Source organism: Muntiacus reevesi, chromosome 6 (genome assembly GCF_963930625.1).
Source record: "Muntiacus reevesi chromosome 6, mMunRee1.1, whole genome shotgun sequence".
Taxonomy (NCBI): domain Eukaryota; kingdom Metazoa; phylum Chordata; class Mammalia; order Artiodactyla; family Cervidae; genus Muntiacus; species Muntiacus reevesi.
In genome coordinates, this window is record NC_089254.1 from 77,452,202 (window position 1) to 77,464,434 (window position 12,233).

The 12,233-nt window shown below is 40.8% G+C and overlaps 1 protein-coding gene across 1 annotated transcript in view; it reads right to left on the reverse strand.

Moving 5' to 3' along the window:
* The window catches only part of POU6F2 (POU class 6 homeobox 2), a 470,298-nt gene that overhangs the window by 270,880 nt on the left and 187,185 nt on the right, over nucleotides 1-12,233 (reverse strand). The gene's annotated exons all lie outside the window — the stretch shown is intronic.

Consider the following 12,233-nt stretch of genomic DNA (forward strand, 5'->3'; position numbering starts at 1 on the left):
AGAGCACTGCTTTTAAAAAGGGGGAATAAAAATTTTAAACCCCTTAAAGCTGAAATAAAACTGCATTTCCACACAGATCTCCAAAAGGGTAGCATTTGCAATCACTCTTGCGTGCAACTAAAGATTGGTGAAAGTGGGGTCATTTAGAACTCAGCAAAGGACCGAAAGGAAATACCCCCGGAGGAATTACATTGCATGAAATTGTAGCATCACACCTAGTTAGCAAGCCCTTACAGTAATGGAGCTTCTATGACAGCATGACAACACAAGATTGGGCAGGAAGAAAAGGGACTCACGGTGTACAGATTGCTAAGTGCTGCCAAACCTTTGGAGCTGGGGCAGCAAAACACTGCCTCTGTAATAAGATGAAGTAGATCTAGAATATGGAAACTCAAATTAATGACCCATCAATAGATTGTTGGTTAGATTTCTGCCCCTTGAGAATTGGTTATAAAAAACCGAACAGTCAAACAACTAGTCCAATTCATGTGTCTCTGACCATTTTTCTCTCACTTAGCCTATTTATTTCTTAGCATTACTGTAATTGAAAAAGTATCTATTGCTAAAAGATGCTATTAACTTGAGTGCATTCATAGAGTGTTCTATCACTAATAGATTTAGGTCATATTCTTTCATCCTTTTAGCAAAGCATTATTTTGTTGTCCTCTTGTTCTGAAGATTTTGTTTCACTTAAAGTCAAATAGAACAAAAGCTTCACAGAACTTGTTCAGACTGTTTTTTAGCATTATTTTAACTCCATTACATGACAGAATCAAACGCGTAGCAATTTCCATTTGCTATATTAACTTATTTTTGGATCTGTGTCAGAGCTTATGTTATAAAAATATGCCTATGAAACATGACTTGGACTCAAATGATAATAGCAAGGTTTTAAGTCCAAATACTTTAAAAACTCAACTTCTCAAGCTTACATTTGGCTTTAGAATGGTAGGTAGTCTCTGAATTGAAGTAGAAAACAGAGCCAACCATTAACTACAATGGTGAAAAGGTGAAAGAGTAGAAGAGCTGTCCAGTCATCTAAAAATATATATCACATTTCATCAAATCTAGGATGCTACCGCTATGAAATTCATGAATATTTTATGTTCCACCAAGAACAAAAAAAAAGCTGCCAATTAAACCAAGACATGATACTGATTATAAGACACATCCCAATTTTTATCCTAAAATCTTCCCTTTAAGATGTCGCATTAAAATATGAGGGAGAATGCTGTGTATCTCAGAATGAATAAAATGTATTAGTATTCATTGGCCTTAATATATCTGTAAATTATGGCACAAAGAATCAGTTCAGTTCAGCTCAGTCGCTCAGGTCTATCCAACTCTTTGTGACCCCATGGACTGCAGCACGCCAGGCTTCCCTGTCCATCAGCAACTCCCAGAGTTTATTCAAACTCATGTCCATTGAGTCAGTGAAGCCATCCAGCCATCTCATCCTCTGTCATCCCCTTCTCCTCCCACCTTCAATCTTTCCCAGCATCAGGGTCTTTTCCAATGAGTCAGTCTTAGCATCAGGTGGCCAAAGTATTGGAGTTTCAGCTTCAGCATCAGTCCTTAACAATGAATGTTCAGGACTGATTTCCTTTAGAATGGACTGGTTGGATCTCCTAGAAGTTCAAGGGACTCTCAAGAATCTTCTCCAACACCACAATTCGAAAGCATCAATTCTTCAGTGCTCAGCTTTCTTTATAGTCCAACTCTCACATCCATACATGACTAATGGAAAAAACAAAGCTTTGACTAGACAGATCTTTCTTGGTAAAGTAATGTCTCTGCTTTTTAATATGCTGTCTAGGTTGGTCACAACTTTTCCTTCAAGGAGCAAGTGTCTTTTAATTTCATGGCTGCAGTCACCATCTGCAGTGATTTTGGAGGCCCAAAATATAAAGTCTGTCACTGTCTCCACTGTCTCCCCATCTATTTGCCATGAAGTGATGGGATCAGAAGCCATAATCTTAGTTTTCTGAATGTTGAGCCTCAAGCCAACTTTTTTACTCTCCTCTTTCACTTTCATCAAAAGGCTCTTTACTTCTTCACTTTCTGCCATAAGGGTGGTGTCATCTGCATATCTGAGGTTATTGATATTTCTCCCAGCAGTCTTCATTCCAGCTTGTACTTCCTCCAGCCAAGCGTTTCTCATGATGTACTCTGCATGTAAGTTATATAAGCAGGGTGACAATATACAGCCTTGACTACTCCTTTTCCTATTTGGAACCAGTCTGTTGTTCCATGTCCAGTTCTAACTGTTGCTTCCTGACCTGCATACAGGTTTCTCAAGAGGCAGGTCAGGTGGTCTGGTATTCCCATCTCTTTAAGAATTTTCTACAGTTTGTTGTGATCCACACAGTTAAAGGCTTTGGCATAGTCAATAAAGCAGAAGTAAATGTTTTTCTGGAACTGTCTCAGCACAGAGAATAGGTAATAGCATAAACTAGAAATTTTACATTAATCTCTAAATATTCTCAAGATTTGGTGAGTCAGACTTCATGACTAGAATATGATAGTTAGATAAAATGCCTTACTTAGAAGAAAAGATTCAATCAAGAAAGGATCAGAGGAAAAAACTAACATTTCTAGAGCATCAGTCTGGCAATAGACTAGAATATTCTACATATGTCATCACATTTAATCTTCATACCAACTTCTCCCCTGTGATATGGGAATTCAAGTTCAGAAAATTTAAGTAACAGACATACATCCACAGCTTCTTTTTTTTTTAAGGTGGCAGAGAAAGAGGAGATGGGACTGACCACACTTGGTCAAGTCTGGGGGTTCAAGCCATATTGTAAGCAAATCTATGAGATGCATGCGAATCTAAGAATGTGTATGATGAGGAGTGTTTAGAAATGTCAACATGCTTCAGCCAAAGATTACCATGTTGAACTTGATTTATAGACTCATTGATCGGAGGGAGACTGCAATGGGGCATCACAGTAAAAAAAAAGATGACATCCATTTGGGTTTGGGTTGAGTGATTTTTAGAGAGGGTTTGAGGAAGTGGGGCTCTTCTCTGGACTGGATGCTATCTGGAAGTCAGAGCAATCTTATGACTGAATATTTTAATAACTCTTGTGTAGAAGATAGGAAAGAATGAGGAGTTAAATCTATAATTGGAAAAAGAAAATATTCACTGATTATTAGCCAGGATCGGTGACTAGTTGGTCATTTTGTGGTCTTGACAGTATTCTTGTTTTTGTCTGTCTTTGGACATGACTATGAGGTGATCTTGGTTTTGGCCCAGTTCATCCTGGTCAGAGTGACCTTGTCTGATGTTATTCTGTGAAACAGTGTTCAGGAGGAGGACACTGAGGCCTCCTCTGAGTGCCCAGCCATTGTATTCTGACAACACAGGCTGGAGTTAGAAAGAACTGTGTTTTCATCTTTGCTTCACCTGTGATGTCTGTGTGGCTCTGGATAAGTCACTCAACCTCTCTGATCTTGAGTTTCCTCAGTTGTAAAATGGAGGTAGTCATGGCACCTGTATTACAGTTGTGATAGCGAAACAGATTACAGAGTGAAAAGAGCCCAGCGCTATGCTTGGCAAAAATAAACTCTCAACAAAGTTGGCTTCACTATCAGTTATTAGTGGAGCATTATTACAAGTGATTATCCACTCACAGGTGATCTTAATGAAGGAGTGAGGAAAGCACATGATCACAGAGAATACCCTTTAGAGGAACCTGTAAAATCAGACACATGCAACCGATATCCTAGAATGAATTTGGGTAAAGGAAAAAAATGCAGGAAGCCTGGAGAATGAGGATGATGCCTGAATCTAAATTGCCATATCTAAAAACTCCTCTGAAGTATTGCCCAGTGATTCTGAACAGCACATTTCCCTCAAGTTTAAAAAAACAAAACAAAAAAGACTCAGCATCTCCCCTCTCAAAAGCTCCAGTTCCTCCCAAATGTACAACTCCCATTCGGGCTCACCCGTCTCATCACACAAGCTCCAAAAGCAAATTTCTAAGTTCTCTTTGCCTGGTCTTTCTGCTTCACCCCTCCACCCCCAGAGATAGCCAACCAGCGTATCCCCAAATCTTGCACTCCAGCCTGCATGCCACTCCCCCTTCTCTGTTTCAGCTGCCCTCTTCATCACTCAGACCACAGGCACAGTCATCCGGCCTCTGACCTGTCCTGTTTCCAATCCATCCTACACACTGGTGCTGGTGAGCCCTATAAATACCGGAGATGCCCCCACCTTTGGCTTCTACCTCTCGGATCTGCAGATAGGGGTGGTGAGGACTCGGGGTGAGCGTGGTGACACTTCTGTCGGGAGACCTGTCACTGGCAAAGGCCAGCTCCAGGGAGAGACGTAAAGCGAGCAGGAGCGCCTCGTGGGGGGAGCACAGGCTCTGAAGCCGGATTGCTCGCTGTCTCCATCAGGTACCAGAGACGGGACCTCGGGAGACTTGATCTTCCTCTGCTCAGTTTCATCATCTGTAATTAAAATAAGGACAGTACCTCCCTCATACAGTGAGGATTAAGTACACTAATCCACATAATCAGTCTCTGGTACATAGTAAACAGTCAAGCTGAGCTTTCTTATCATTGTCCTTGTTGTCGTTCTTATCATTACTATTACACTTCAAGGGAGACACAGCCCTATGCCGCAGTCCACATATCTGAGCGCATCGTCCAGAAGGGCTGTTGTACACAGAGCCGGCAGCGCTCTAGACAGCAGGCTGGGAACTGTGGCCACAGCTGTTCGGTCTGACGAAGATGCTCAACATTAGCCTCAAACATCATCAATGCATCAAGGGCAGGGCAGAGCTCACAGGTGAGTCTGGAGAGGAGCACAGAGGAAAGATGGAGCAGGATCCGACAGCAGCCTCCCCTAGGGGTTTGCAAGGGCTCTGGGAGGACAGGGATTACTCCCAGATCTGATCCAGGGGAGAGAGCACTCAGGACGGCAGGACACACAGGCAAGTGTGAGCTAGGGTACAAAAGTAAAAAAAGAAATTACACTTCCCAAGTGGAAGGTACAAGTTTCAGGGCCATGTCTGGCAGTGATGGCTTTGGCCACAATGGTGCAATTGATGCTTAGGAATCTATACATGGGCTGGGCGGTGTACAAACGTGAGTCCAGAAAAGAACTTGGCTCCTAAATGGATCCAAAGCACAGATGTATATATAAGCAGACTGTTAAAATGAATAGACACAGCCACAAAGGAGGTGGTAACTGCCCTGATGAGTGAGTAAACAGCAAGTGACTGCTTAGGGCACAGCCTGGATTTTGGTTGTATTTTAATTTACTTTATTGTGGTAAGGACACTTAACATGAGCTCTCAACAAAATTCTAAGTACACAATACAGTATTGTTAACTATAGGCACAATGCAGGACCTATATAGAACTTATTCCTTTTGAATAACTGAAATGTTAAACCCACTGAGGCACAAATACCCTTTCCCATCCCATCTCCTGGCAACCGCCATTCAACTCTCTGTTTCTATCCATTTGAAAATTTAAGATACTTCACGTAAGTGGAATCATGAGTGTTTGTCCTTCTCTGTCTGGCTTATTTCACTTAGCATAATGTACTCCAGGTCTGTTCATGTGGCATAGAGAGGATTTCTTTCTTTTTGAATAGTATTCCATTGTATGTCTACATTACATTTTCTTCATCCATCCCTGGATGAACATTTAGGTCGTTTCCATATGTTGGCTATTGTGCACCAAGAACTATCATCTCATACCTGTTAGAATAGCTAAAGAAAAACAAAAACAAAAGACAACACGTGTTGGCAAAGATGTAGAGAACATGGAAACCTCATGTACTGATGATGGGAATGTAAAAAGGTGCAGCTATCATGGAAAACAGTATGGAGATTCCCCAAAATAAAAACAGAACTACCATGCAACCGAGGAATCTCATTTTAGGGTATATACTCTAAGGAAATGAAGTAAATTCTATGCTCCCACGTTCACAGAAGCATTAGTCACAGTAGCCAAGATACGTTTGTATTTTCTTAGAGCTGCCATCAATCTGCACTTGCATCGGGAGCAATCAGGTTCTTGATCTGTAGGGGAGTTATTCTTGTGGGATTCTGAGTCCTAAAATTTGGGTCTGGATTCTGAATCCAAAACCAAATGTGAGCTCTAGCTACCTCATTTGAAAGCTGGGACCCTTAACCCTACTCTTTGATCATTCACTCATCATAACATTAAGTTCTTGCTAGGTGACAGCTACTTTACAAGATGCTAGGGACTCATAAAATAGTATTGGGTTGTCCTACTTCTCCTGTTCACTCATTCCCAACAAACATTGACTGAATAATGACCAGATATGGTTCCTGGGCCTCTGAGGCTTACAGCCTAGCAACGAAGCGATGCATTAAACTAATAGTTAAATAAAGACTTGCTTCAGGAGATCCCCTGTACAAGACTTCCAGGACCCCTGGGGGACAAGGGGCAGCCCCAGGATGTCAATCTCCATTTCCATCAGTTGCCCCACCAAGAGAAGATGTTTGGGACTTCTTGAGCCTCTCCTTTAAAACTTCCTTTGAACCATATCCTTCATTTTTTTTTTCCCTAAACCAAGATCTGTAATAGAATCTTAATGGCTTGTATAACAAAATATAAAGGAGAGTTTTAAGACCTTGATCCTTGAACCCAGCTGTCTCCATTGACCGCTTTCCTGTGCTGGCAGGAGGGAGGAGACTTAAGCAGCTCTATCTGGATCTGATGACCTCAGGATTATTTACTATATATTTTAGCTGTGCTGAGACTCTTGTCCTTATTTCCCTCTTGTTCCTTGCCCCACTCCTTTCTTTTCCCCGAGCCTATCGCGATGTTGTTCTAATGACTGCACAGAGGTATGTGCATAGCCATCACCACTTCCCTAGGCAACAATGGATAAACATCAGCTCGAGAAATCCCAGCTCTATATTATTTATGAAGCTGCAATTCTCCTGTAAATAACCCAGTTGTTAAAATGATATGTATCTATGTAATTGAGTCTTCTGTATACAAATAAATAAGACTTTATTGCAATGTCAGAAGTTAACAGACCAGTCAATAAAATCAATAACTCACTTTTTCTTGCTTATATATCTAACTTTTCTCCACCTTTCCTATGTCCTCTGTTTGTTCTGGTTGCATATTACCACTCACACGAAAACACAGCTCTTGTGCTTCTGTTACTGAAATGGTAGGTGAGAGGTGAGATGGCAAACAAAAGGGAAAAAGAAAACCAGGAAATCTTCCACCCAGGTGGTGTTTCAGATTTCATGTGTATTTATTTAAGCAAACTCAAGAGGATAGAAAAATGACTTGTTCTATAAATCAGAATGCAGACACTTTTAATCTGAGTGCCCCACCAAAGTGAAAGCCACTCAGTTGTGTCCAACTCTTTGCGACCCCATGAGCTATACAGTTCATGAAATTCTCCAGGCCAAAAGACTGGAGTGAGTAGCTTTTCCCTTCTCCAGGGGATCTTCCCGACCCAGGGATCGAACCCAGGTCTCCCGCATTGCACACGGATTCTTTACCACAACGGAAGCCCTTAGTGCCCCCACCAAAGGCACGAACAAGCCAGGTCACAGCCATTGGCATGGGAAGCATCTCCAGGCCAGTATTGCCTTGTTCCTAACCTCTGTCAAAAACAGCCCTGCTGGATTAGAGCTGCACTCTTTCACCACCATGGCTGAGATCATGTCAGCGTTTCCCTTTCAAATCCTCTGCGTTGAGAAGTGGGTAATTCAACTGGAAAAATTTTCTCTGCATAAACCTTGCCATATAATATCTCCAAAGTAAGGAAGAGGTTTATTTGGAATTGGTAGGTATTTTTGAAAACAACTTAATTGATTTGGCTGAGTTCACTACAAGAGGTTAAAAGAACAGCTTGATATTTTTTGGTGCTTATTTAAAAAATCCAGTTAAACAAACTGGCATTGACCCAGAGTTTCTGCACCTGAGGGGGGAAAGATAACTGAAATTGAGAAAAAGAAAAATTAATAGATTGAGTGACTCTAATCTTCATGATGGTTCTATTGCTGTGCAAATAAGTTTATGATTTAATGGTCCATCCACATGGACCAGTTTGTCCTTTCTCTTGGACTAAACTGTCCCTCTTTATTGTCTATCAGAGAAGGACCAAGGCTCTTGGCAAAGGAGGAGCCTGGCATTTATGAGAACTGACAAGGAATGCAAGTGTCATCCTGGACTTTCTATCAGGTAGGTGGAATACTGGATTCTTAGAGGTTTGATGTTGAGAATATGGTAACTCCAGACTTCAGTTTGGAGTGTGCAATAATAATTCAGATTTGTATATCATCTTCTGTATTATAGTAATAAGGAATTAGGAGTTTGGGATTAACACATGCACACTTCTGTACATAAAATAGACAATCAACAAGGACCTATAACACGGGGAACTACAGTCAGTATTTTGCAATAATCTATACACCTGACACTAACATAACATTATAAGTCAACAATATGCCAATAAAAAAAGTTTTAAGAAAAGAAATTATATTCATCATAGTGGATCATGAATAGTAATGCCAACTTTTAAATTCATTCTTTGGCAAACGGAAGCAATAGGACAAGGTGGTCTACAAGAAGTCTCAGCATCATCAAGGCCAAGCAAACATGAAAATTATTGCTCTAAAGGACACTGTCAATTGCTCCTCACCGAGGTTACAAAACCCATGATTCTCCTCATTGTATTTTTCCTGGAATAAAAAGTTCAGGTTTGGATATAATACATCCTAAGTGCCTCTGGGACTCCAGTGGAGAGGTTGACACTGCCAGATGCTCAAGGAAGAGAATGTAGGGTGGAGACACAGGCTTGGGAACCATCAACAAACAGGCACTATTTAAAACTATAGAGTGGATGGACTCCCAGGAAAAGTGTATTAAAGAGCAATGACTTAAGGACAGAATTCTGGGGATCAGCAGCAGTTCACAATTGTGGCAGAAAAGGAGAGGCCAGGAATGAACCAAGAATAAAATACTCAATGAATTAGATAAGAACTCAGAGTTCAAAACCATCCAGTGGCCAAGGAAGGAGAGATTTCGCAGGAGGACAGTGCAACTGGTCATCCCGAATGCTTTGGAAGGAGTCAAGTAAGAGAAGAAGAGAAAAGTGTCCACTAGATTTGTTACTATGTTAACATATACCAGCTAACTAAAATACTGGAAGAAGAAATGTTAGTATGAGCGGTTTCATTGGAATAATGGACACTGAGGCTGCATTTCAGTGAGTGGAAGAATATATAACCAGTGAAGAACTGTATACTATGTGTTTAAACAGGCATGTTGGGTTAAATCAGGGGTTTTCAAACTGTGGGTTGTAGTCTATTAGTGGGATGTGAAATAAGTTTAGTGAGTTGCAATCGGCATTTGAAAAAACAGAATGTGATAGAAGACAGTAGAATAAGATTGCAATAGAATGCTTGGTGGCTTCCCTGGTGTCTCAGCTGGTAAAGGATCCATCAATGCAGGAAACACAAGAGACACAGGTTTGATCCCTGGGTCAGGAAAATCCCCTGGAGAAGGAAATGGAAACCCACTCCAGTATTCTTGCCTGGAAAATTCCATGGACAGAGGAGCCTGGAGGGCTACAGTCCATGGGGTCACAAAAAGTCGGACACAACCGAGCACACACACACACAGAATGCTTGGCACACATTATTATTTCAAGAAATAACAGGGCAAATATTATTTCAAGAAATCTTAGTTTCAGCTACATATTATATTTAAGCATATTCTAAATCCCAATATGAAACATCTCTTATACTGGAATTTAAGGTCAAAAAGTTTGAAGTCCTCTGGAATAGAAAGCAAAAAAGATATGTCGCAGCCAGGATGGGAAGAGAATTTGGGGGAGAAAGGATACATGTATATGTATGGCTGAATCCCTTTGCTGTCCACCTGAAATGATTACAACATTGTTAATCAGCTGTACTCCAATATATAATATGAAGTTTTAATAAAAAGATAATATGGAGTAAGGTTTTTACCTTTCCTTTTATGCTCTTTTCCTCTGTTTTTTGAATTTAACACCTCATCAGTTCCCTGGGATGGAACCCTGACTGATTCGCTGTGGCTCTCAAACAGGTCCGCATGCAGTGGACTTAGCTGCTTCTGTCTTTGTGCTGTTTGCTCCATTAGCAGTTACCTCCATGTAGCCCAAGCTCAGAATTTACTCTTCTGGGGAGCTCTCCGTCACCAACCCACCCCTCCTTCTGCTGCTATTGATCCCTTTACAACTGGGTAGCACTTTTAATTTTTCAAAGAGCTTTTCACATACATTTTCTCATTTGACCCTTACAGCAATCCTGTGAAGTAGCTAAGGCAAGGATTATTATCCCCATTTGGAAGATGGGGAAAATGAAATGCAGTGCACTGAAGTGGCAGGCCCTAAGTGACGGGACACGCCGCTGGTCAATGGCAGGCGCAGGGCCAGAACTGAATCCTCCCCAGGCCCCACCAACTCTGGAACTTTCCAGGAGACAAGGAGTGACTCTAATTGGGGTTATGTTAATTCCGCTCTCTGTAATAATTTCTGTAAACATGGTGTTTCATATGCTCTAGACCCCTAGTGCTAAAAGTATGGTCTATAGGTCAGTAGCAACCACAGAATCTCAGATCACTCTGGTCCCTCTGGATCCTAATCTATGGTTTAAGACACTCAGGTGGTTTCTATGAGGATCAAAAATTGAGAATTAACTGTTGGTTGTGTGTGTGTGGTCCCTCTGAGTCCCACAGTTAATAATAACAAGAGCAAGGACTCACACTGGATTTTCTAGGCTCTTTGACTCTTTTCTAAACACGTGACACTAACTCCATTGATCCCCATGACAACACCAGCTACAGTATGGGAAAGTTTCACTCTGATCTACATTTTACAATGAGCCAAAGCGCTGCCCAATCTTGCAGAAGTGGCAGCACTGAGGTTTGAACCCAGGAAGTGTGGCATCACCACGCAGGTTCTCAATGCATTATCCCATTCTATTTCACTGATGAAACAAGAGCATCCTTGCTGGTCTTTTGAGATCACTCCACACCATCTAGGACAGTCTTGATAAAGTAGCAGTGACTAAGATTTTCTTCACTGGTCAGTAATGCTACAATAATGTGGAATATAGTCATATTATCATAATGCCATTGTAATTCCAGCTATTTGGCAACTCAGGCTTCCAGAAGACCTTTAGAGCAGACCCTATAGCTCTTTAATTATGAAAAGACAGCCTTGATTCCCCCTAATAAAACAAAACTGAGATGGCCATGCCCCAGAAACACACCTGGTCAAGGTGACTTGGGTACAGAAAGAAATGCTCTTATCAAATAAAAATATCTGGAAAAGGGCCTTTTTCTACCACAGCCATGAAAAGAAGGGAAATGAGCCATAGACAGGGGATACAAATGTGTGTGCTCTGCCCAGAAGGGCCTCTGTTGATGTCAGGCCCCTAGAAAGGTGGGCAGACTCTCCCTGCCAAGTAGTCCCATTGGTGAGGTCACCACAATGAACTTGATTACTATGGTTCTGCTGGGTCATGCAGAGGAGCTTTTTTCCTGGACAGACACTTGTTTACCAAGTTCACAAGGTTTGTGAACACCAAGTTGGCAACATATCAAGCTAATTTAAAAACAATACATTCTTTCCCAGTAGGCTCTGCTTCTCCACTGAGAGAGTTTAAAAGTATATTTACTACTATAATTTTAATATAATTCTTACTCTACTTATAAAATATTTTGAAAATAAAATATAAAGCTTACTTTTTGTAATCTAACCATAGAACCTAAAACTCCACAAGTTCTTCTTACTCAATGGCAATACATTGAAGAGAGATTCATAGGGACTGGGGTGGGTGGGGGATGAGGGACAGTAGCATTTTAATATTTAGAGAAAGATAAAGTTTTAAAGCTTGAAAAAGACTGATACAGACAGAGCTACATAGAATACAATTTACAATCATAAATCTATGTTTGTAACCATCAATTTCCAACAAAGGGAATAAGATGCATATTAGATTCATCTATTCAGAGAAACCACTGATTTTAAAATATAGCATCAGTGTAATAACTTCTTAAGTAAAAATGCTATATTGAAAGTGTAATTGATTGTGAGACACTTCTTAATCTGAAAATGTTAAAAGTCTTAGTAGAGAGGAAAACTAGGAATCTCATATTCGATGGTATCAGGCTATCAGAGCTTAAGCCTATAGAGAGTTATATGACCTTTCAGACTGAATTTTCTGGTGG